Source organism: Canis aureus, chromosome 33 (assembly GCF_053574225.1).
Source record: "Canis aureus isolate CA01 chromosome 33, VMU_Caureus_v.1.0, whole genome shotgun sequence".
Taxonomy (NCBI): Eukaryota; Metazoa; Chordata; class Mammalia; order Carnivora; family Canidae; genus Canis; species Canis aureus.
The window spans coordinates 3,601,670-3,625,956 of NC_135643.1; the positions used below are offsets into that span (position 1 = coordinate 3,601,670).

The 24,287-nt window shown below is 36.7% G+C and overlaps 1 long non-coding RNA gene across 2 annotated transcripts in view; it reads left to right on the top strand.

The window, feature by feature from the left end:
* LOC144304156 (uncharacterized) overlaps positions 1–24,287 on the top strand; it is a 57,483-nt gene that overhangs the window by 21,627 nt on the left and 11,569 nt on the right. Inside the window, exon 3 of one of the 2 annotated variants that reach the window (XR_013371113.1) lies at positions 9,236–9,284. The exons of the other annotated variant lie outside the window; for it this stretch is intronic. This is a non-coding gene — a long non-coding RNA (uncharacterized LOC144304156). The remainder of the gene's footprint in view (positions 1–9,235; positions 9,285–24,287) is intronic. 2 annotated transcript variants of the gene reach the window in all.

Consider the following 24,287-nt stretch of genomic DNA (forward strand, 5'->3'; position numbering starts at 1 on the left):
TCCTGTAGACATTTAGTGTCCTTTAAGGGCTCTTTATTATGTTTGTAGTTCCATTGCCTTAGGTGTTCAGTATCTTTTTTTTTTTTTTTGAATGTACTTTTTATTTTGAGGTCATTGTAGACTCACATGCAATTGTAAGCAATAACAGAGAGTGAGTCCTGGTGTCCTTCGCTCAGTTTCCTTCAGTGGTGAAACTGTAGTCCAGTATCACAGCCATAGTATTGACGCTGAAACAGTCCAGATATAGACTCTTTCCATCACCACAGGATCCTTCCTGTTGTCCTTTCATACCCACACCTACTTCACTCTTACTCTCACTCCCTCCTTATCCCATGGCAACTACTCATGTGTCCTCCATTTCTATGATTTTGTAATTTCAAGAATGTTATATAAATGGAATCATGCAGTGTATATAACCTTTTGGAAATGGCCTTTTTCATTCAGGATAATTACCCAGAAATTCATCCAAGATGTTGTATGTATGACTAGTTCATTTTTTTTTATTGTTGAATAGTGTTCCATGATATTTATCTGCCACTTTTTGTTTAACCAGCCACCTGTTGAAGGACACCTGTGTTATTTCCAGTTTTGGGCTATTATAAATGTAACTGCTCTGAACAGTAGTGTACAGGTTTTTGTGCAAACGTAATTTTTCATTTATTTGGGATGAATGTCCCAAAATGCAGTTGTTGGGTCATGGTCATATGGTAATTGCATGCTTAGTTTATATGGAAGACCAAACTGCTTTACAAATTTTTAATGAGTAAAGGAGTGAGCAAATAATGTTGCATCTAAATCTTTAGAGTGAATATTAGGATCAAATCTATTTTTACTAATTGAACAACCAATCATATTAGCCCCAAGCATGATATTCTAAATATACCAAAAGATACTACAGAGTAGAAATCAGTAAGGCTTGAGTATGATAACCTTCTTCATTACTTTAGGAGTCAGGAGTTTTTAGCCTAAACTGTTTATAGCAATAGTAAGATTTGATTTCTCACAAATGATATACAGATACTACACTATAATTTTTAATCTCCAAATGGCTGCACATTGAAAATTATATTTAAAAGCCCCCATAAATGATAAACATAGCTTGTTAGCCACTAATGTACATTCAAGATGTAACCGTAAGTCCTTTCACTTTTTTTTCTATTTCTGTAGAAAATAATTTATAAAAAATAAATTTTATTTTAGTGCTCAACTGGAGTGTTTGCCTTGGTAGTATTGTTGCATTTTGGTACCAAGTCTGTCGTTTCACTAGAAATTCACACCCAGCACTTAGAATAAGGTCCTTCAGGTTTTATGGAAGAAACATGTGTTCTAAACTCAGATGGGTGAATCTGAACTCCATCATTTACTGGAAAGTTACAGAATCTCTTCTCACTTTATATTCTCATCTATTCAATGAGGATTACTCTAAACAACCTACGTGACATGACAGGACTATTAAGAGGATTTAATGAAGTAACATATACAAAGTGTCTAATGTGAAAAGGCACTGGTGATGTTCAATGCTTTTTTCCAACAGTATTTTTAATTTCCTGAGAAATAAATTCCTAAGGCTTATCTGTACATTTTGTTCATGTTTTTAGGGAGTTTTGGGGGGTTATTTCTTGTCAGGAAATGGAAAGAATAGATAAAAATCCAATCAGGTCCAATTAAATATTTAAGGATAGTTGGTGCAGTCTTCCAATTGGCTTTCTTAAGATTAGAGGTAGGTATTAATATTAAAAAAGCAATTTCTACCCCACTGAAAAAGTTGACTTCTTGGGACACAAATTGTATCTTCTTATTTCTTGAATTCTTATGTTTTTGTAATTAATATACATCCACTAAAATTCAGTTCAGCTAAGTGAAGGAATTTTGTTTCTTAATTTGGACTAATAATTTTTATTTTTAATGATTAAGTGCTATCAAAAACAAGATTGCCACTGACAGAGCCCAGAATTATAAAGAAACACTAATTTTTAGAATGGCCAAGAACACATAAGAACAAGAACTGCTTGGAGAGATCACCTTATAATAAGCAGGAATAGTAGCTTATTAATCATCTTGTGTCTAATTCGAACGTATAAAATTGAGAAAGAGAAGTGGTAGCTTTGTAATTTGTCTCTTTGCTGCTTAAAATTTAGAAAAATATGCCCAATAGATGAAAAATGCAAGTTGACATAATCTTGCATTTTTCAGTGGCAGTTTTGGATTATTAGAGGGAGCTTCTCTATGTCAAGGAATGAGGAGACATATTTTTCAGGATTTCATTTTATTTTATTTTTAAAAATATTTATTCATGAGAGACACAGAGAGAGAGAAAGAAGAGGCAGAGGGAGAAGCAGGCTCCATGCAGGGAGCCCGACGTGGGACTCGATCCCAGGTCTCCAGGATCCCAGGTCTCCAGGATCAGGCCCTGGGCCAAAGGCAGGCGCTAAACTGCTGAGCCACCAGGGCTGCCCTTTTTCAGGATTTTAAAGCAACTACTCTACAGTAAAAGGTGGTTGTGTATTTGTTCTTCAACTCCACTGAAGCTGGTAAGGAAATAGTTTTAAACAGTGGGATAAAACCAAAAAAATGAGTCTTGCTCTGCTTTATGGAGGAGATACCATAGTGGTGGAGTAGGGCTACACCACAAGGCCCTGGCTAACTCTGAATTACTTCCCCATTGAACACAAAGGTCTAAATGACCATTTGGGGCACCTGGGTGGCTCAGTGGCTGAGAGTCTGTGTTTGGGTCAGGTGGTGATCCCAGGGTCCTGGGATCGAGTTTCATATCAGGCCCCCCGCAGGGAGCCTGCTTCTCCCTCTGCCTATATCCCTGCCTCTCTCTGTCTCTCATAGATAAATAAATAAAATGTTTTTTTTTTTTTTTTTTTTAAAGTGACCATCATGTCTTCGAAGAGACTCCATTGAAATGCATTCAAGTTACTTTGGTGATAGGATTCATCAGCAGTTGGCATGGAATAGTTTACCAGATTGGCTAGTTGCTACCTATATTGGAGTCCTGAGAGAAAGGCATAGGCATTTTAGTTTTTCTGGGAGTGAGGAAGATTATGGGAAGTTCCTGGCATGCAGTTTTTATAAGGAAGAACAAATAAAGAGCTGAAAAAAGAAGTGAGAGGGGTACCTGGGTGGCTCAGTGGGTTAAGTGACTGGCTCTTGGTTTCAGCTCAGGTCATGATCTCAAGTTCCTGAGATCAAGCTGTGTTGGGCTTCCCATTCAGTGGCAAGTCTGTTTCTCTCCCGCTGCCCCTTCCCTGCTCACATGCTTGCTCACTCTCTCTCTCTCTTTCTCTAAAGTAAAATAAATACATCTGAAAAAAAAAAAAAAAGAAATGGGAGATAGGCAAAAGGAGGCAGGAATACCTGGAGTTTTGCAGGGTCAGCAGATGGTAAACTCATCAAGGACAGGATATATCTGGTCCACCATTGTACGCAGGTTAGATAACAGTGTCTGGAACATACTAAGTGTGCAAGAAATGTGTATTGAACAGGTAAAGAAATGTGTGTTCTAAAATGAGTGGGTGTGTCTATTCTGCAAGGAGAGTTAGGGGAGCTTTCTTTCTTTAATTTTTTTATTTTTTAACAGTTTTTATTGATTTTATTTTATTTTTTTATAATAAATTTCTTTTTTATTGGTGTTCAATTTGCCAACTTACAGAATAACACCCAGTGCTCATCCCGTCAAGTGCCCCCCTCAGTGCCCGTCACCCATTCACCCCCACCCCCCACCCTCCTCCCCTTCCACCAACCCCAGTTCGTTTCCCAGAGTTAGGAGTCTTTATGTCCCGTCTCCCTTTCTGATATTTCCCACACATTTCTTCTCCTTTCCCTTATATTCCCTTTCACTACTTTTTATATTCCCCGAATGAATGACCATATAATATTGTCCTTCTCTGATTGACTTACTTCACTCAGCATAATACCCTCCAGTTCCATCCACGTTGAAGCAAATGGTGGGTGTTTGTCTTTTCTGATGGCTGAGGAATATTCCATTGTATACATAGACCACATCTTCTTTATTCATTCATCTTTTGATGGACACCGAGGCTCCTTCCACAGTGTGGCTACTGTGGACATTGCTGCTAGAAACATCGGGGTGCAGGTGTCCCAGCGTTTCACTGCATCTGAATCTTTGGGGTAAATCCCCAACAGTGCAATTGCTGGGTCGTAGGGCAGGTCTATTTTTAACTCTTTGAGGAACCTCCACACAGTTTTCCAGAGTGACTGCACCAGTTCACATTCCCCTTTCTCCGCATCCTCTCCAACATTTGTGGTTTCCTGCCTTGTTAATTTTCTGGGGGAGCTTTCTAAGCTAAATTTACATGCTTAACTAAGTTTCCGTAAGCCTGGCCCTGCTGAAGATTGTAAAGCTACGGTATTGATGTAGGAGGCTGTGGAATTTCCTTGTTATAAAGTCTTTAAAAACAAGGTAGATTCTTATCTGTCTGGAAGGGTTCCTGTGAAAAACAGAAGATTGATCTAAGTAATTAGAAAAACCTCTGGCCCTTTTCTTTCTTGGGCTTGTTTTTGGTTTTTAATTTGAAGAAATGCAATGCAAAAGCATATAGCGTCACCATCCCACAAGCAACAATAACCACTTGTTGAGAGTTTAGTGTACACCACCAATGTGCTGAGTGTGTAATCTGGGTGCTGATGAATTGGTGGACTTTGACAATCCCGGTGGATTTTACTGTGTAGTAACACAGTACTCCTGCAGATGTCACTCTTCTCCTGCAGAATGCTACCCCTTGAGACCCTGAGTCTTCTTCCACTGAGATAGGGCTGAGAACCAGTGATTTTACAGTCAATGTACTAAAGTTAAAAAAAAAAAAAAATCAGTATGTTATCTATATTTGAACTGAAGTTCCTAAATAAGAATCAGCTTTTCCACTAGACAGTTACATATAAAAAGATTTTTAAAATAGAAAACTTGGTGATCAAGTTCATATACTTTTTAAATGGCTTTACTGTTTTACCTTTCTCTTTAATATTAAAGAATATAATTTTTTCTCATTTTCTTCAGGAACACTAAACAATTTTTTTTTGAAAAGCAATATTCAGCTCAGACAATGGATGATAAGCTCCTCCTCTCCCCTGTGTTTCATTTTGTACCATCTTTCTATCTCATTTCTAACTTATTTTCCTTCCTTTGGAGCTTGGGGAAATGGTCAAAGCTGACTGGTTCCTGTGTGGAGGCACAGTGCATCAGCCTTATTTCCACCTGAACCTTAGCTCTTCCTTCAAGCTTGTGGCCATAGCTGGCACCGATAGTACAGCCTTCAGAAACCTGCAGCTTCAGGATTGAAGAGTAAAGCAGAATTAGCAATATGCCCAGAAAGATAGCAATTTCCTTGTTATTATCTCTTGGTATTTACAAAAACATGCATTTAGGCTCATATCACCCTCTTGATGCTTCTGGGCAAATGCACAAAACAGTTTTAGCTCTGCAGCTCTGCATGTGGCTCTGGTGAGTCAGTATTCAGTATTCATGTGGAGTGACAGCCTCTAATTTTCTGATACACTTTTGAAACATTTAGAGTTTCATATCTCAGAGTTAAATTCTGTGGAATCTCTCCCTCTTGCATCAGATCTCTTGGTGCAGCTCTGAGGCAGTGCTTCTTAGAATGTGATCTGTTGATCCTCTGCATCTGAATTACAGGGGTATTTGTAAAAAAAAAAAAAAAGAGCACCATCTTAGACCTATGTCTCTTCACAACTGCAGAACGAAATTCTCTGGACAACTTATAAGAAACCACGTTAATTTTTTCTCTCACTAAAGTTTGAAAACTGCTGAAAGTGCTCTCAGGAGCTAATAGTTCTCCAAACACAAATCAGAAGTCTGATTTGGTCCTAGCCTCCAAGAGCTGCTATCCCTTTTCACTGGGGGTTATCTTCAGGGCTCTCCTGCATTCTTAATCCTCAAAATTTATCTCCAGGGTCTTTATTCACTAAAGATGATCTGAAAAAAAAAAAAAGATGATCTGAGAATCCCCCAGAGTTCAGTAAAATTGCCACTACTAGCTTCAGGGCACTCTAAATGCCAGCATGTTTCTCCTGGGCTAAGCCTAGTATAGTCAGGACCTCCTGCTTACCTTTGTTCTTTCTTTTTCCTATCTGTCTGGTGGTATTCCCAGCCATTCTTTTTCTTTTATATTTTTTACCTAGCAAAAAATGATCTTTCAGGATGGTCCCAGTGTCTGTCCTCAGGAACAAATTCCTCAAATCCTCCAGGAAGAGGTTGTTGATCAGTACTTACTACGTCCTTCTCAAATTTGTTTCCCATCAGTTTCTTGTAAGTCGTTTTCATCTTCTTCGTATCCCTGGCATGGACATAGGAAATGCTTAAACAAATGTGAGTTGACTCACTAAAGGATTTTTAAAAATCTTACCTCCCGCTTCTGTTCCTGTAAATCAGTATAGATCAAATAATAAGTAAGCTCCTTGAGGATTAGGCCCATGGCTTTTTTGTCTATTAACATGAAGAAATGAACCTATGAATGAAAATGTGTATCTTTAGCTTTTTTCACATACCAACTTGAGGTACTATTATGTGAAACTCTAAGGATGGGGGCCATATCTCATTCATATCTAGCTCTTGGCATAGTATCTAGCAAATAATAGCACTTGCTAAATAAAACTTGAGAAGCTACCCACAAATTATATTATGTGATGTCATGTAGTACAGCAACAAAAGATAGCCTTACTTTTATAAATGTGCTTGGAATATTTTCCGAGACAGAGTTAAAGGGACTTGTCCTGAGTGCTGCACTATTTAAAGGGGATGAAGACTAGAACCCAGGGCTTTTCAGGCTTAGAGGAATCAATCATTCAGACACAGAACAGAGACATTCTCCTGGGTCACTGGCTGGGGAACCTCCCAGTGAGGATCATTAGGTAGCTCTCACTTTCCAGAAATGACCATTCAATACACATATGTCATTGTCCGCCAAGCAGTTTTGCTTGCCCATCCTCCAGCTGTAGTCTAGGGGAGGGATCTAGGAGGACTTTGTAAAGATTAAAGCCCGTTAAATGATACTTTTGGTATTATGCATTCTTCTATCACAGGTGGAAAAAAAAAAAAACCATCTTTTTGAGCAGGCTGTAATGCAACATATAGTGGGTAGGGGGCAATGCTGGAATACAATATATATAAAGGAGGCAGCATTCCGTTAAGAGGGGACTTGGGCAAATTTAAGGGCTCCTTTGGAGCCAGTTGGTTGAAATGTCTGGCTATAATGGCAACCACACCAGCACCAATATTAATGACCATCTATTTCATGGCTGGTTAGTGGCAGCACTGATTTTGTTTAACTCATGTCTACTGATTTTTAATTCGGTATGTGTTCTAGTATACCATAATGATTGCTTTCAATAAGGTTTATTTGTTTGTTAAAATAGTTAACATTACTTCTCCTGATTATAAGAATAGTTAACGTATCCTTATAAAATTCAAACTTAGAGACAGTTGTTTAAAAAAAGTTGTTTATATATATATAAAATTTTTATTTATTTATGATAGTCAGAGAGAGGGAGAGAGAGAGAGAGAGAGGCAGAGACACAAGCAGGCTCCATGCACCAGGACCCCGATGTGGGATTCGATCCTGGGTCTCCAGGATCGCACCCTGGGCCAAAGGCAGGCGCCAAACTGCTGTGCCACCCAGGGATCCCAACAGCTTAGTATATATTATTATAGTTTTTCCAATGTGTAAACCTACCTCTATCTTTCTAATGGAAATAAAAGCATAGTATGGCTACTTTTTTTTTTCATGGCAGGGTTTACATAGAATGGACTTAGACTTGCTCAGTGCACTGTCTGGTATGTCATCAAATTTTATGCATGGCTTTTTTGGGTTGTTATATGTGGGTTACCTCTAAATGTTGGTTCTGCAGCTCCTAACAATTGTTTTTCTCCTATTCTTTTCCATATTAGCATTACTGTGATTTTAGCCCTTTTCATTTGTAACACATGGTGTGATTCAAACCACTGAGTCTTAGCATCTGTCAATGATAAGATCATTCTTTTTAGTGATACAAGGATGGTTGCCAATAATGTGGCAGAATTTGGCTTTTCATTGTTTTGTTATTAATGACTGCAAAGAAGAACTTGTGGGTGATACGTTATTTTCTACTTAAGCCTCAGTCAGTGTTCTGAAATCTCTTTTAAATTTCTACAGAAAATTAGAGCTAAAGTGGTCTTGGATTTTCCAAAGCAAAACTATTTTTTCTGCCCCTAAAGTTTGTGTTCTAAATCATTAGGCCAGCTGACATTACTCTCTTCTACCTGGAAATGCTGTATGCTGCAGTCCCAATGCTGGAACGGGGAAGTCTGGTGTAAGCTGTAAATGGGACCACAGTGAGGCCACTGGTGGGCTTCATAGAGCACACATAAGGGGTACCCCTGCAAAACAGCAGTGACCTACCTCCTTGGATACTCTCCCTGATGTGACTGATGTAAGAGCTGGGCTTTCCTTTGAACTCTTTCTCTTATTCTATTTAGAACTATTTTTTCTTTTATTCTATTTAACTTCAATTTTTGTGCATATTTTTCTGACGTAATTTATCTCTATGTAGACATGATATATGAATATAGTAGTATTGTTACCTATAATGTATACACACATTTTATTAATATGCTATTACTTATCATTTTGAATAGGGAGATACGTATTTTTGGTATTGGCTGTATGTGCTCAAAAAATTTTCATGTTGGTGGTGTGCAATAAAAAAATTGAGACTACTGCACAATATTATGAATTGTTGAGGACAGATAATTTCTTTTCTTCTTGATATTCCTGATTGCTTAGCATAATGTCTGGCCTATAATAGGTAGTTAATAAGTACTGTTGGCTGACTGGCTTGCTGGATAGATGGAATAATTAATAAATCATGTGATTCTGTTTTTCCTTATGAGTAGGAGGTTATCTTAGGTTACTACTTAGTAAATACTTCAGGTACTAAGGACACAGCTGGATGATCAAACAAATAGACTGTGGTAATTGATCTAGATGCTGTGTTTGGATGTATTAAAAACTGATTCAGCTTGCCATATTTTTCAACAATCCACCAGATTGATGGATTACCACAAAATAAGTGGTGAATGTGATTGAGAAATTTTGTGTAACTCTGCTTCCCCAGATTCATTTGTCTTAAATATCATCAGTATCCTACCTAGGGTTTAGCAAATGACATGATCACAAACCTCAATTAGATTTCTTTATATTTCTTTTCCCTTTAGTGACAAGGTCATGTGATTAGAGCAACACAACGACATGACCAGGGATGAGGTAAGGCAAGAAAAGTCCTAAAAAGGTTTGTGGAGCTCATTTTCATTTGAAATGTTAGTCCCACTAACGTTAAGTCTTCTCATCCCCAACTTATTACAGTGACAGTCATGGGACTGAGCGTCCCTGCCAAGTAACAGTGCCCACTCAGTTTTTGTAACTTCTCTCCTTTGGCTGATTCTTTTCAACATCACTGCTAATCTTGATGTCCATTTTTATCATTTTACTTGTACAAATCAGAGCCTGGTACATGGTACATACTCAAAAAATGGTTATTGACCAACTATATCCCCTCCATGGACATGCAAATGACAAATGTATATGTCTTTGATGATGGACATAGTAGTCATGGGCTGGCCAGGGCAGAGTGGGGGGGAGCAGCTTCATTACACTCCCCACCCAGGGTGGCGTGGTTAGGCAATTCTGGTCAGCACCACCCAGGCTGCGTGTTGATTGGGGAATGGCAATTTTGTTTTCTTCTTTTATCCTCCTCCCCTGTGCAAGTAGGTAAGTAGATTAAAAAAAAACCCCAAGACCCAAAAGCCAAAAAAACAAACAAACAAACAAAAAAAACCACCACGTTGAACACTACAAAAAACCCTATGCTCTTTCCATCAGAATTTCCCACATCAAATTCAGCTTGGTACCTTGCTGATGTTCTCTTATTTTACATGGTTGTTTTGATGGTTTGGATAAAAATACGAAGAAATATAAGTTGCTATAAATGTGAGCTTATTTTGGAGTTCACCTATGAGTTGTATGAATGTGCAGTTTTTGTTAAAACCATTTTCTGCCTCTTGCTCTTATTCTTTTTTTGCCTTGCTCAAAAGCACGTATTAAACATGAATACTCTCTCTTAGTTTTAGTACCACGATACACCTGATCAATTTTGCAAGGGAAGGAAAGCACATTGAGGCAGAATGGTTTCTACTAGCAAGAGAGGTGAAAGTCATTCATAATCTCTTCTTTTTATTTTAACTCATTAGCTAATTTTCCAAAAAAGGTTTTAAGTGCCAATTACATGTAACACTGATTTCCTTTATAGTGGATGTTTTAGCACATGTTATGATACAAGTGTCTTATGTTTGAAAGAAGAATCTAAATCTTCATAAGAACCATAGTAGAGATCTTTTGTTATTGCCTACAACGAGTACAAACTATAAGCCACAATCTCGGGTGGGCAAAAGATGTAATTTTATTTTTCTAAATTTTGCTTTCCTATGGCCCTGCAGATATCTTAATATCAACTTGTTAGCCTTCAGAACTGTGAGAAAATGAATAGCTGATGTTTTAAGCTACCCAATATGGTAATTTGTTATGGCATCCTAGGAAACTAACATACAGCCCCTTTTTAATTGGAGTAGCAGAAAATGAACCTCATAAAATTTGAGGAATCTTTCTTCTTTCTCTGGAGTTGCCTTAAGTATCAGCAAGATGTGACGTTGAGGTGGGGACCATCAGATCCTTAACGCCACCAAGCCACTCTGGTGTCTCAGAACTGTTTCCTGGTTGGCCTTGTTCACCATCAGTGCTATCTAATTGCTGCAGAGGTGATCTTTGCTCCATTCTGTGAGGGCCCTTCTGGTCTGCCATTTACTTCACTATTTCCAGGCCACTCTTGAATGACCGGGAATTATTCTGCTGCTCCTATGTCATGCTGTGGTTTACATAGATAAATTTTATAACTATTTCTTCTCTGGGATAGCGACACCTCCAATGACTTTACTAGGACAATAGATTGCAATTGTCTCTGCTCTTGCATCTCTGCTCAGAAACCTATCTGGGGGTATTGCCACATCTCCAGGACTTGGCCAAAGGAATGGTTCAGAATTCTTTACTGGTCCATATTCTTATTGTTTCCTCTCAGGCTCTGTCCCTGTCACCAAGACTGGGGAATATTTTTCTAGCCTTGTTTGGAAGGTGGGAGTGGGTGGGGTAGAAGGCAGGACAAATTCTTGCTTATTCATCCTGCTTGTTTAATTCATCCTGCTTAATCTGAGATGTTTTGTCTATGTGTTGATTCTTTTCTGCTCCCCTAACAGCCTAAATCAGTGATTCTGGAGGCAGTTTTGCTTACCAGGGGTCATTAGCATGTCTGGAGACGTTTTTAGTTGTCACAACTGGGGAGCAGGAAGAGTGCTAATGATATCTAGTGGGTAGAGACTAAGGATGTTGTTAAATAACCTGTAATGCACAGGAGAGACCTCTATAACAAAGAATTAATGCCCCAGTGTCACTAGTATCACTGTTTTTAAAAAAGATTCTATTTATTTCTTCATGAGAGACACACAGAGAGAAGCAGAGACACAGGCAAAGGGAGAAGCAGGTTCCCCATGGGGAGCCTGAAGCGGAACTCGATCCCAGGACTCTGGGATCACGATCTGAGCGAAGGCTGACGCTCAACAACTGAGCCACCCAGGAGTCCCAACCCCACACTTTCCTGACTGAGTAGAGTGCCAAATGACTTAGGCAAGTGTATATTTTAACTAATTCATGCCAGGATGTGAACAACATTGGCCTGGGAATGTGTATACATGGATTCCAGTCTTGATACTCTTACCAGCTGCTTGAGCAGGCAACTTCACTTCTCTGGGCCTCAGTTTCCTTATGTGTTAGAAGTTTAAACTACATTATTTCAAAAATTCCTTCCATTGAATTTTTTCCTAAGATTTTTCTTAGGCTAGGAACAGAAATAATTTTTCATATATAGATTCTTAAAGGTACTAATATAAAATTATCTTTTTTTCATGCCATTTTTTTGAACTATGGAGGAGATTATTAGTTCAATAAAATTTGTTTTCTTCTTCTATGTGCTTATTAATGGGAATAAAAGGTGAAGCTGCTAAATTGGAAAGACCCACCAAAAGAGTGTTTTTAAAGAAATGACGCTAGACCATATTTCCCATATTCCCATGTATTTGGGTAGGATTAGATTCTTACTAATAGAATGTGAAAAGAACTGCAGTGTCTAAATTCATCCTAGCTCTGAAGGTAGTGGGTGTTCCTCTTTCATGCTTTCCCTCTTCCTACAGCTAGAATTCCTGCTTATTCAGCTTTATGCAGGTGACAAATATGCCCTTGGGGATGGTGGACAACAGGATGAAAGGAATCTAGAACCTCAAATAATGCAGTGGAGCAGAACTACCCCTCCAAATTGGATTATTCACCTCAGAATTGTTTGATGAGAGATATAAACTTTTTTTTTTAAAGTCACTATATTGGTAGGTGTTTTTATTATAGCTGTATAGCCTTTTATTATAATAAGTAGAGGAATTCTCCACATAATGACTAAAACAGCAAACTTAAAAAAAAAGTACAGTCTTATATACTCAGTATACAATCCTAGTGTTGACTCTTAACACCTCATTGCTAAAACATAGATGAAATATTTTAAAACAAGAAGAATATATTGGCAAGATTAGGTCTATCTTGATAATCTCTTCTTTTATTACCAAGTTCTGTGCTATTTCTCTTGTAAGTTCTATATTAAAACAATCTTCATAATCCACTCCAAATTGGCCTTTTTTTCCCCCTAAGGTATGACTTCCACCTTCAGAGAGTTATTAGTTTTTCTATGTGTAACTGCTAAAATTTTAGATCTGTTGTATTTCCTACTGGTTATTCCTCTTACAGCTGTTTCTCTTCCTGGTCTTAGTGCATTGCTGGAACATTGGGTGTGGCTCTTTTCCCATATGTCTATGCAGGTTGTCTACTGGAGCTATTTGAAAATAACTGGGAAAGATGCTGTCCCTTTATGCCGTAGGAAGGTAGGCACAGTGGTAGGAGGGAATGGTGTTTTAGATCATCTTGGCCTCTATTGGAGAGGCAACAACTCTTGAGTTCTCAAAAAAATCACTGATTTCTAGTACGTGTTCTCTTTGGCTATTTTCATTGCCACTCATTAGAAACCTACAATAGTAGTGGTTAGCAAGTATTAAATATTAGTTTTTTTTTAAAGATTTTATTTATTTATTCATGATAGACACAGAGAGAGAGAGGCAGAGACACAGGCAGAGGGAGAAGCAGGCTCCATGCAGGGAGCCTGATGCGGGATTTGATCCCGGGTCTCCAGGATCATGCCCTGGGCCAAAGGCAGGCACTAAACCACTGAGCCACCCAGGGATCCCTAAATATTAGTTTAGATATGAACCTAATTCTAACACTGAACTGTTTTCATGTTTAATGAAAATTTTATTTGTTTTAAGCATGCAAATAGGAACTGTTTCATTGATATATATATATATATATATATTTTAAGATTTTATTTATTTATTCATGAGAGAGACAGAGAGAGAGAGAGAGAGAGAGAGAGGTAGAGACACAGGCAGAGGGAGAAGCAGGCTCCATGCAGGGAGTCTGACATGGGACTCCATCCCCAGTCTCCAGGATCACGCCCTGGGCTGAAGGTGGCGCTAAACCACTGAGTCACCCAGGCTGCCCTCACTGGGATAGATATTAATTTAATTATAAGATCATGAATGAAAGAAAGACTATAAGTTATATATTCAATTTTATGTATATTCAAATGTGAACAACTAGGTTAGTCTTTCTCCTATTGACTTTTTTCTATCTTAAAAAGAAAAAGGTGATTACCTAAACTGCGATCTGAATGGAAATGGTTTTGATCATCTTATTTCCTTTTAGCTTTCTTTAAATAGACCTATTGATATAGGACAGCTTAGGATATAGTTGCTCTTTGAAAGTAAAATTCTTCCTTGGTGATTAAGGAGATTTGGGGTTATTGTTAGTTCAATGCCCTTTTTTTCAAATGAACCTGAAGTATAACTTCTCTTTATAATTTTAAATCAATCCTTGGAAAGTAAACTTGTTTGTAACTTTAATCTTTACATATATATATATATATATATATATATATATATATATATATATGATAGGCTTTAATTTTCCAAATGCCAAAATGAGAGTTTAAATTAATGCTTGTTGTGATTTCATTTGAATTTGAGTGGGCCACTTTTCTTCTGATGTTCAGAGTAGGCAGCTGTGGATAGTTTCATAGTAAGAAAATAGGGAACTTTTTGGAGTTGTTGCATTTGCTCTGTATGCTCTCTGTGTTTTGATACACTGAGCAAGGAATGTTGATGAGACATGAGGCAGAACAGCTTGTTCCTCCACAGCTATTTTGACTTTGCAATGCTGGCAATAGTAAAAAAAAAAAAAAAAAAAAAAAAAAAAAAAGTGTGTTAACTAAGCAAACACATGGGGCTTGGAAGAAGGCTAGGGAACAGCTAGGCTATTCTTGGTATCAAGAACCCTATTGCTTAGAAACTTTTAATCCCAGTTCATGAATGCATAGTACTTGGAGTCCTACAATTCTCTAGATGTTCTTTGTCTCTCAGGGTGTTAATAGGAACAAATGGTATTGCTAATGAAGTAAAATTCAAGTTGTGTTGTTCAATAATCAAATTTTAGTATAAGAAAGATGACTTAGAAGAAGAGGTACCTCAGAGGATTCAGAATGTGATTATGGAAACCAACTTAGTTAAAATAAATACCTGTGCTACTTTAGTTATTAGTAAATACAGATTATCCTGAAGACATGGAAAATAGCAACAATGGGGATATTTTTATTAGGGGTGTTGCTAGGGATTCTAGAAGATGAATGTGGATTATAAGCTTGAGTTTTGTGGGCTATTGTTGCTGTTTTTCACTGAAGTGAAGTATGGAACCTAAGCTGAGGCTTTAAGAGGCATGGCCAGTTTCCACTGGCCTTTCTTATGCTCTTACAATTGGCCATGAGAAGAACATGTCACAAGTTGCCAAAGTTCCTTACACCTGGGGTCCCAGGGCTAGATACAAGGAACCAACCTAACGGTGGCCCAAGGGAGTCCAGTCAAACAACTGTTGACATGCAGCTCTGTGAGGGAGAAATACATGTTTTTTTGTTGTTGTTGTTGTTTTAAACCATTGAAATTTGGAGGTTTTTATTATGCAGCATTATTGCAGCACAACATGACTAATACACCTTTATCAGGGGTTGTTGGTATGTGAGAATAAGAGTGTATGTGACACAGCATTTATGTCCTGCCTCAGACTCCCTCAACATTGTTGGGTCATGCTGTCAGAGGTTTGATAGTGGTACATACTGTCACTATCTGCAGTTGCTGCAGTGTAGTCAGGTTTACTGGCTACAACTCAAGAATTTCTGACACCTCTCATCACATTTAGACTTGAAAGGAATCCCACAGTAGTGGGATCTGGCATCTTCAGTGGCCACCTAAAGAGCTAGATGACACAACCCAAAGTGTGGTGTGCTAAGCCCATGGAACAACTTTGACCAATGGGAAAATGGAGAGGGGAAAGGGAAAATAAGTACTGCTGCCCCCTTCTTTCCTTTTTACTTGGATGATTCCAGCTACACAGTTACATAGCTCATCTGAAGAAGCCCTGTAGAGCCAAGCAGATGCTTCTGCTGAAAGATCTGCTGTGTCTTTTTATAGCTTATTATGAAGCAGTGGTCAGCAACATAACAGGTCTTTTTCATAGCTTTCTATCCTTCCTTGCCTCTTCCCCCTTTTCCTCACTTTCACTGCCCTAGTTTTTATACCCCAAAATAAGCACTGGCACTTAATCTTGATTCAGGCTCTGTTTTCTATGGAACCCAAGCTAAGACCTAGATACATGTAGATCATCATGGGAAGATGAAGATGATAAAATGGTGATTATGATGATGGCAACCAATACCTAGTGATGACCACTGACTGTGTATCAAGTGATACTCTGACTGCTTTGCTATTTTTTAAAAAAAATATTTAATACAATTCATAAAATGGGTAATAGAAACTAAGAAACTTTGTTTCTTAGAGGAGGAAATCAAAGCTTTTTAAAGAGGTTTGATTATTTGGTCAAGCTCACATTGTGAGTGGAGCCCAAATATAAACCTATATATTTTGGATGTCACATCTTATGAGTTAAACCACTAAGTGACACAAATAAAATACAGAGTAGGTAACAGGTGCCAAATTACAATGTCTTATGTACTCTAGTATGTTCCAGAGTGCTTAATATAGTATATTGCATATAGCATACATTCAATATGCAATTTGTTGATTTCATAAATAGTTTATTAAGCTTCCACATATTATTAATATTCTGGTACCACCTATTATTAATATTCTGGTAAATCTAGAGTTATTCTATGTAGCACTCGTGGATCGTTCATTTTTAAAAATTAGACTAAAGAGCCATGCTTAACAATAAATCATTCTGAATCAAAAGGCTTTTTAGAATTTTATAGGGCTGAAGAGGTACCATAAAAATTATCTTTTTATGTTGTTTGAAAATAGTTGTATTGATTTGAACCTGATATATTTGGGACAAAAGAAGATTTATTACAATAGAAGTACTTTTTTAAAAAAGTAAATCCTCCTTGTTGCTTCAGTGAGGCAGCTCATTGTAGTAGAAAATCAGTGGACTAAAAATAAGTGGACTTGAATTCTTCCCTTGAGTTTTTCACTTAACGAGCTTATGAATTTGGGAGAGTTTGTCTGAGTGTGGGCTTCAGATGCATCATCTATAAAATGCAAAGTTGGTTGAAGAGTTTCTAGCTCTGACTAGCATCTGTGATTTTCCTGAAGTTACTAGGGAATCTATAGCCAGATGTCATCTGAAGGAACAGTTGCAGCTACCCATTTGATGATATGTGATGCTCTTTCCCTCTTCCAAGATTTTTTTCCTATTTCTCAGTTAACAGATTATTCTTTAAGATTCAGTTTAAATGCTTCTTCTTCTCTCTCTCTCTCTCTCTCTGTGTGTGTAAACTTCACCTGACTTTTTTATATAGTTTCCTATTTTTTACTTCTGAGTACCTATATTGTAATTCTTATTCCATCATTATATGATTATTTGTATATGCGTCTGTCTCTCACTAGACCATGGGCATTGTCAAAACTACAACTAAACATTTAGTGTAGTTTAAGAAGGGAATCAATTGCAGTGGTTTTACAGAAGCCATATCTTCTTTTTAGCTTAATGCCTTGTATTCTCAGACTCTAACTCAGTATAAGAACCTTTTGAGGGCAATTTTTGTGATCATCAGATTTTTCTCTTCTCCTCTAAAGTTGTACTAGCCATGTAAATATGCAGATGTGCACAAGGCTGCTCATTGCTGTCTTGTTTGCAGTAGTGAGAAATTGGAATTATTTGTATTTGTCCTTTAGGAAAGGGATAGCTAAATTCTCCTCCTCCTTGAGTTTTCTTTCTTCTCTCCTCCTCTACTAGTTCTGCTCTCTACTCTACACTAGTGCTACGACCACCACAACTGCCACTATGGCCACCACCACTACTAATGATACAATACTGACACCACTATCAACAATTACTTACAAAGAGCTTATTGTATTGGAGAAGGGAGTGGAGGAAACAGTGTTTTGGATGGTGGTAGAGAAACTTTTTGATATATTACATATTTTAAAAGGACACTCTTTTTATGATTAGTGATTTCATTTGTTCTTTCTACGAAATCTTTACCAAGTCTAAGATCTTGAAAATATTGTCCTATGTTTTCTTTGAGAAACACTATGGTTCTAGCATTTATGTGGAAGTCTGTGTTAGGTCTCATAGGTTTTTGCGCATGGAACAAGGTAGGAGTTGAGGTTTAATTCTTTTCCATATGAATATCTAATTGTTCCAGTACTTTTTGCAAAATGATTTTCTTTTCCTAATAAATGTACGTGGTACATTGGTCAATAATCAATTGACCTAAACAGGTGGCTGTATTTCTGAACTGTGTATTCTATTTATCCATATTATCCCTAAGCCAATACCACAACTGTTTTGATAGCTTTATCAGCTGGTATAAGTTCTACAACTTTATCTCTTTAAAATATTATTTTGTATGATCTGGGTCATTTGTATTTCCATGTAAATTTTATTTTATTATTATTATTTTTAATGAATTTATTTTTATTGGTGTTCAATTTGCCAACATATAAAATAACACCCAGTGCTCATCCCGTCAAGTGCCCCCCTCAGTGCCCGTCACCCATTCACCCCCCTTCCTCCCCCCCCCCTCCTCCCCTTCCACCACCCCTAGTTCGTTTCCCAGATTTAGGAGTCTTTCATGTTCTGTCTCCCTTTCTGATATTTCCCACTCATTTTTTCTCCTTTCCCCTTTATTCCCTTTCACTATTTTTTATATTCCCCAAATGAATGAGACCATATAATGTTTGTCCTTCTCCAATTGACTTATTTCACTCAGCGTAATACCCTCCAGTTCCATCCACGTCGAAGCAAATGGTGGATATTGATCCTTTCTCATGACTGAGGAATATTCCATTGTATACATAGACCACATCTTCTTTATCCATTCATCTTTAGATGGACACCGAGGCTCCTTCCACAGTTTGGCTATTGTGGACATTGCCGCTATAAACATCGGGGTGCAGGTGTCCCGGCGTTTCATTGCATCTGAATCTTTGGGGTAAATCCCCAACAGTGCAATTGCTGGGTCGTAGGGCAGGTCTATTTTTAACTCTTTGAGGAACCTCCACACAGTTTTCCAGAGTGGCTGCACCAGTTCACATTCCCACCAACGGTGCAAGAGGGTTCCCCTTTCTCCACATCCTCTCCAACATTTGTGGTTTCCTGCTTTGTTAATTTTCCCAATTCTCACTGGTGTGAGGTGGGATCTCATTGTGGTTTTGATTTGTATTTCCCTGATGGCAAGTGATGCAGAGCATTTTCTCATGTGCGTGTTGGCCATGTCTATGTCTTCCTCTGTGAGATTTCTGTTCATGTCATTTGCCCATTTTATGATTGGATTGTTTGTTTCTTTGGTGTTGAATTTAATAAGTTCTTTATAGATCTTGGAAACTAGCCCTTTATCTGATACGTCATTTGCAAATATCTTCTCCCATTCTGTAGGTTGTCTTTGAGTTTTGTTGACTGTATCCTTTGCTGTGCAAAAGCTCCTTTTCTTGGTGAAGTCCCAATAGTTCATTTTTGCTTTTGTTTCTCTTGCCTTCATGGATGAATCTTGCAAGAAGTTACTGTGGCTGAGTTCAAAAAGGGTGTTGCCTGTGTTCTCCTCTAGGATTTTGATTGAATCTTGTCTCACATTTAGATCTTTCATCCATTTTGAGTTTATCTTTGTGTCTGGTGAAAGAGAGTGGTCTAGTTTCATTCTTCTGCATGTGGATGTCCAATTTTCCCAGCACCATTTATTGAAGAGACTGTCCTTTTTCCAGTGGATAGTCTTTCCTGCTTTGTCGAATATTAGTTGGCCATAAAGTTCAGGGTCCATTTCTGGGTTCTCTATTCTGTTCCATTGATCTATGTGTCTGTTTTTGTGCCAGTACCACACTCTCTTGATGACCACAGCCATGTAAATTTTAGAATCAGTCTTTCAATTTCTTTAAAAAAGACTGTTAGGATTTTGATAGGGTTTGCATTGAGTATATAAGTTTATTTGCGTGAAATAGAAAGTGGCAATGTTGAAAATTTAAATCTACGCACATGGTATATCCATTTATTCAAATCTTTAATTCTCATCAGAAATGTTTTATAGTTTCAGGGTAGAGGTCTTGCATAGCTTTCAGTAAATTTCTTAGATATTTTATATTATTTGATACTATTTTATATGATACTTCTTTCTAACTTTTTACTTTTCCATTGTTTATATAGAAGTTCATTTCCTCCAGAGTTTTCCATTGCTCCCTCCTTTAAACCCCCCATGCCTTACTCATGTCTGTGCAATCACTGATCTGCTTTTGGTCATTGTATATTAGTTTGCACTTCTAGAATTTTATATACATAGAATCATATAGATAATACTCATTTTGTCATTCAGCATAGTTATTTTGAGATTCAGTCATGATGTAGCATATATCAGTTTATTCAGTTTTGTTGCTGTGTAGTATTCTATTTGGTGAGTATGCCATAATTTGGACATTTGGATTCTTTCTAGTTTGGGACATTAAAAATAAAGATATTGTGAACATCTGTATACAAATCTATATATGGATATATTCTTTCATTTATCTTAGATAAATACCTAAGAATGAAATAGCTGGATTTTGTTATATCTTTAAAAAACCTGTCAACTGTTTTTTAAAGTTGTACTATTTTTTAAATTTTTTTGAGATTTTCTTTATTTATTCATGAGAGACACACAGAGAGAGAGAAAGGCAGAGACACAGGCAGAGGGAGAAGCAGGCTCCCTGCAGGGAGCCTGATGTGGGACTTGATCCCAGGTCTCCAGGATCAGGCCCTGGACTGAAGGCAGGCACTAAACTGCTGAGCCACCCAGGCTGCCCAAAGTTGTACTATTTTTAAATTTTGGCATATCAGTGTATGAGAGTGCCAGTTCCTCCATATCTTCATCAATACTTGCTATGATCAATTCCTCTTTATTTACTTTTAATACATAATTTTAGCCATTCCGTTATGTGGATAGAAGTGTCTCATTGTGGTTTTAACTTGCATTTTTCTTATTCCTAACAGTATTAAGCATCTTTGTATGTGCTTATTTGCCATTCATATATGTACGTATGTATGTATGTATGTTTTGTTGAAGTGTCTGTTCAAATCTTTAGTCCTTTAAAAAAATGAGTTGTTTTCTTATAAATTTGAGGATCCTTATATATTCCGGATACAAGGCTTTTTTTTTTTTTAATCATCTATATCATTTGGAACTATATTCTTCCAGCCTGTGCCTTATCTTCTCATTTTCTTAACAGCATCTTTTGAAGAGCAGAACATTTTGATTTTGATAAAGCCCAATTCACTAGTTTATTCTTTCATAGATTGTGCTTTTGTTGCATCTAAACAATCTTTGCCTGTCACAAGGTCATAAATTTATTCTCCCATGTTTTTTGCTAGAAGTTTTATATTTTTAGGATTGTACAGTTATATCCATGATCCATTTTGAATTACTTTTGCATGTGGTTCAAGGTGTAGATTGAAGTTTATTTTTTGCCTGTGGATATCTAGTTGTTCCAGCATCATTGTTGAAAAAACTATTTTTTCTCCATTAGATTTCCTTTGTACCGTGTAGATAACATATATGTGTTGATCTCTTTCTTCGTTGATCTACTGGTATATATTTATACAAACACCACATTCTCTTGATTACTTAAAAGAAGTTTTACAATCAGGTAGTGTTAAATCTTCAACTCTTCTTTTCCAAGGTTGTTGTTGACTATTTTAGGTTCTTTGCTTTTCCATTTGTGTTTTATTAATTTCAATTTGTCAATTTCTACAAAAATCCTACTGGATTTTTGATTGGAGTTGCCTTGAATTTGTAGATCAATCTGGGAAATGGCACCTTAACAATATGCAGTCTTCTGGTCAATGTATGTGTTATACCTTTCTATTTAATTTGGTTTTTATTTAATTCCTCTCAGTAGTGTTTTGAGGTTTTCAGTGTATAGGTATTCCACATATCTTTGGATGATATTTCCCTAAGTATATTTTTTGATGCTATTGGTAAGTGGCATTTGAAACATTCAATTTCCGGTTATTCTTGCTAGTATACAGAATTCAGTTGATTTTTGTATACTGCTTTTGTATCCCAAAACTTTGCTAAATTCACTTTTTAGTAGCTTTTACTAGGTCCTATCAAATATTTACATAGATGATCATATTGTCTGTGAATAGAAATTTTATATGCTATTTATTCTGATCTATATGCCTTTTGTTTCTTTTTCTTTCCTTATTGCACCAGTTAGAAGCTCCAGTAAAAAATCAAATAGAAGAAGAGAGTGGATATTCTTGTCTTGTTCTAATTTTTCATCTTTACGTATGGTGTTAGCTGTAAAATTTTCATAGATGTCTTTTATCAGATTGAGGAAATTCCCTTAAATTCCTTCTTTGCTGAGTGATTTTATCATGAATGGATATTGGATTTTTGTCAAATGTTTTATGTGCCTATTTTGCAAACATTATATGGTTTTCTTTTTTTTTTAAGTTTGTTAATACAGTGAATTATATGTATAGATTTCAGATGTTAGAGCAACATTGGATTCCTGAGTAAACCTCATTTGGTCATTATCCTTTTTAAGTATAGTTAGATTCAATTTGCTAAAATTTTGTTAGAATTTTTATGAGGAATATTGATCTGCAATTTTTTATAGTGCCTTTAATTTCGTTATCAGGGTAATACTGGTCTCAGTAAAACTTGGGAAGTATTCTTCCCTTTTCAATTTTCTAGAAGAGATTGTGTAACGTTGGTATTTCCTTCTCAAATGCTTGGTATAATTCCCCAAGGAAACCATCTAGGCTGGAAGTTTTCTTGGTAGAGGCTTGTTAACTACAAATTTAATTTCTTTACATGATTTTGTTAAAGCCAAACTTGGAGGAAATCTAAAGTATTAAATGTGTTATGTTCGAAATAAAGAAAAATCTCAAATCAATAATTTCAATTCCGACCTTAAGAAGTGAAAAAAATAAGTTGAAATTGAGTAATTTAAATAGAAAAAAGAAACAATATAAAGAACTGACATTAACAATGATGCTATACATATCAAAATAACACTCGGAAAATTCTGAACAACTCTATGCCAATGAGTTTATCAAGTAAGATGAAATAAAAATTTTGAAATGTGTAAAATACCAAAACTTACTAAAAAAGAAGTAGATTACATGAATAGATCTCTATTAAGTAGTTTGTACTTTCTTTCTTTTTTTTTTTATCTGGCTTCTTATATTAAGTATAATTATTTTGAGATTAATCCTTGATCAAAACTCCTCTATGCTTATGCTGATTTTCTATGTAATTTCGCTGTTACTGAAAGTGGAGTATTTAAATCTCTATCTATAAATGTGCATCTGTCTAAATTTCCTTGTAGTTCTATCAGTTCTGTTTCATACATCTTAGAGTTCTGTTATTAGGTCTTTAAAACATTGTATCCTTTTAATTATTTGACCCTCACTACAAAATGACCCTCTTAATTTTGGTAATATTATTCCTTCTGAAACCTGTTTTGTATGATATCAATATATCCACTCCATTTTTCTTTTTATTAGTAAGATTTATCTTTTTATGCCCTTTGACTTTCAACTTATTCATATCTTCATTTTCAGCAAGTGTTTCTCGTTAGCAACATTTTAGTTGGGACTTGATTTTTCTTTAAAATTCAGCTTGCCAAACTCTGGAATGTTTAGACCATTTGTATTCAGGATGATTATTATTATGGTTAGGTTTAAACTTAATATCATTTTGATATTTGTTTTCTATTTGTCCTACCTGTTCATTGTTTCTTCTTCTTTAAGTTTTTATTTAAATTCCACTTAGTTAACATACATTGTAATATTAGTTTCAGTTGTACAATATAGTGATTCAACACTTTGCTTTTTTTTTTTAAAGATTTATTTATTTATTCATGAGAGAGACACACGCACACAGAGGCAGAACACAGGCAGAGGGAGAAGCAGGCTCCATGTAGGAAGGCTGATGTAGGACTCGATCCTGGGACCCCGGATCACACCCTGAGCCAAAGGCAGACGCTCAACCGCTGAGCCACCCAGGCGTCCCAATTCAGCACTTTCATTACAACACCTGGTACTCATCACAAATGCACTCCTTAATCCCCATCACCTATTTCACCCAACCCCTTACTCACCTCTCCTCTGATAATCATCAGTTTGGTTTGTTCTCTAGAGTTAAGACTGTTTCCTGGATTGCCCCTCTCTTTTTTCCCCCTTGACTTATTTGTTTTATATCTTAAATTCTACATATGAGAGAAATCATATGGTATTTGTCTTTCTCTGACTTATTTCAATTAGCATAATATTCTCAAGCTCCATTTACATGGCTGCAAATGGCAAGATTTCATTCTTTTTTATGGCTAATATTCTATTGTGTATATATACCACATGTTCTTTATATATTGTGTATATATACCATTCAGTGGACACGGGCTACTTCCATAATTTGACATTGTTGATAATGCTGCTAGTAAACATCGGTGTGCATGTGTCCCCCTCCCCCATTTTTTTGAGGGGCGAGAAGGGCAGAGGAGAGGGAGAGACAGAATTTTACTTAAGCAG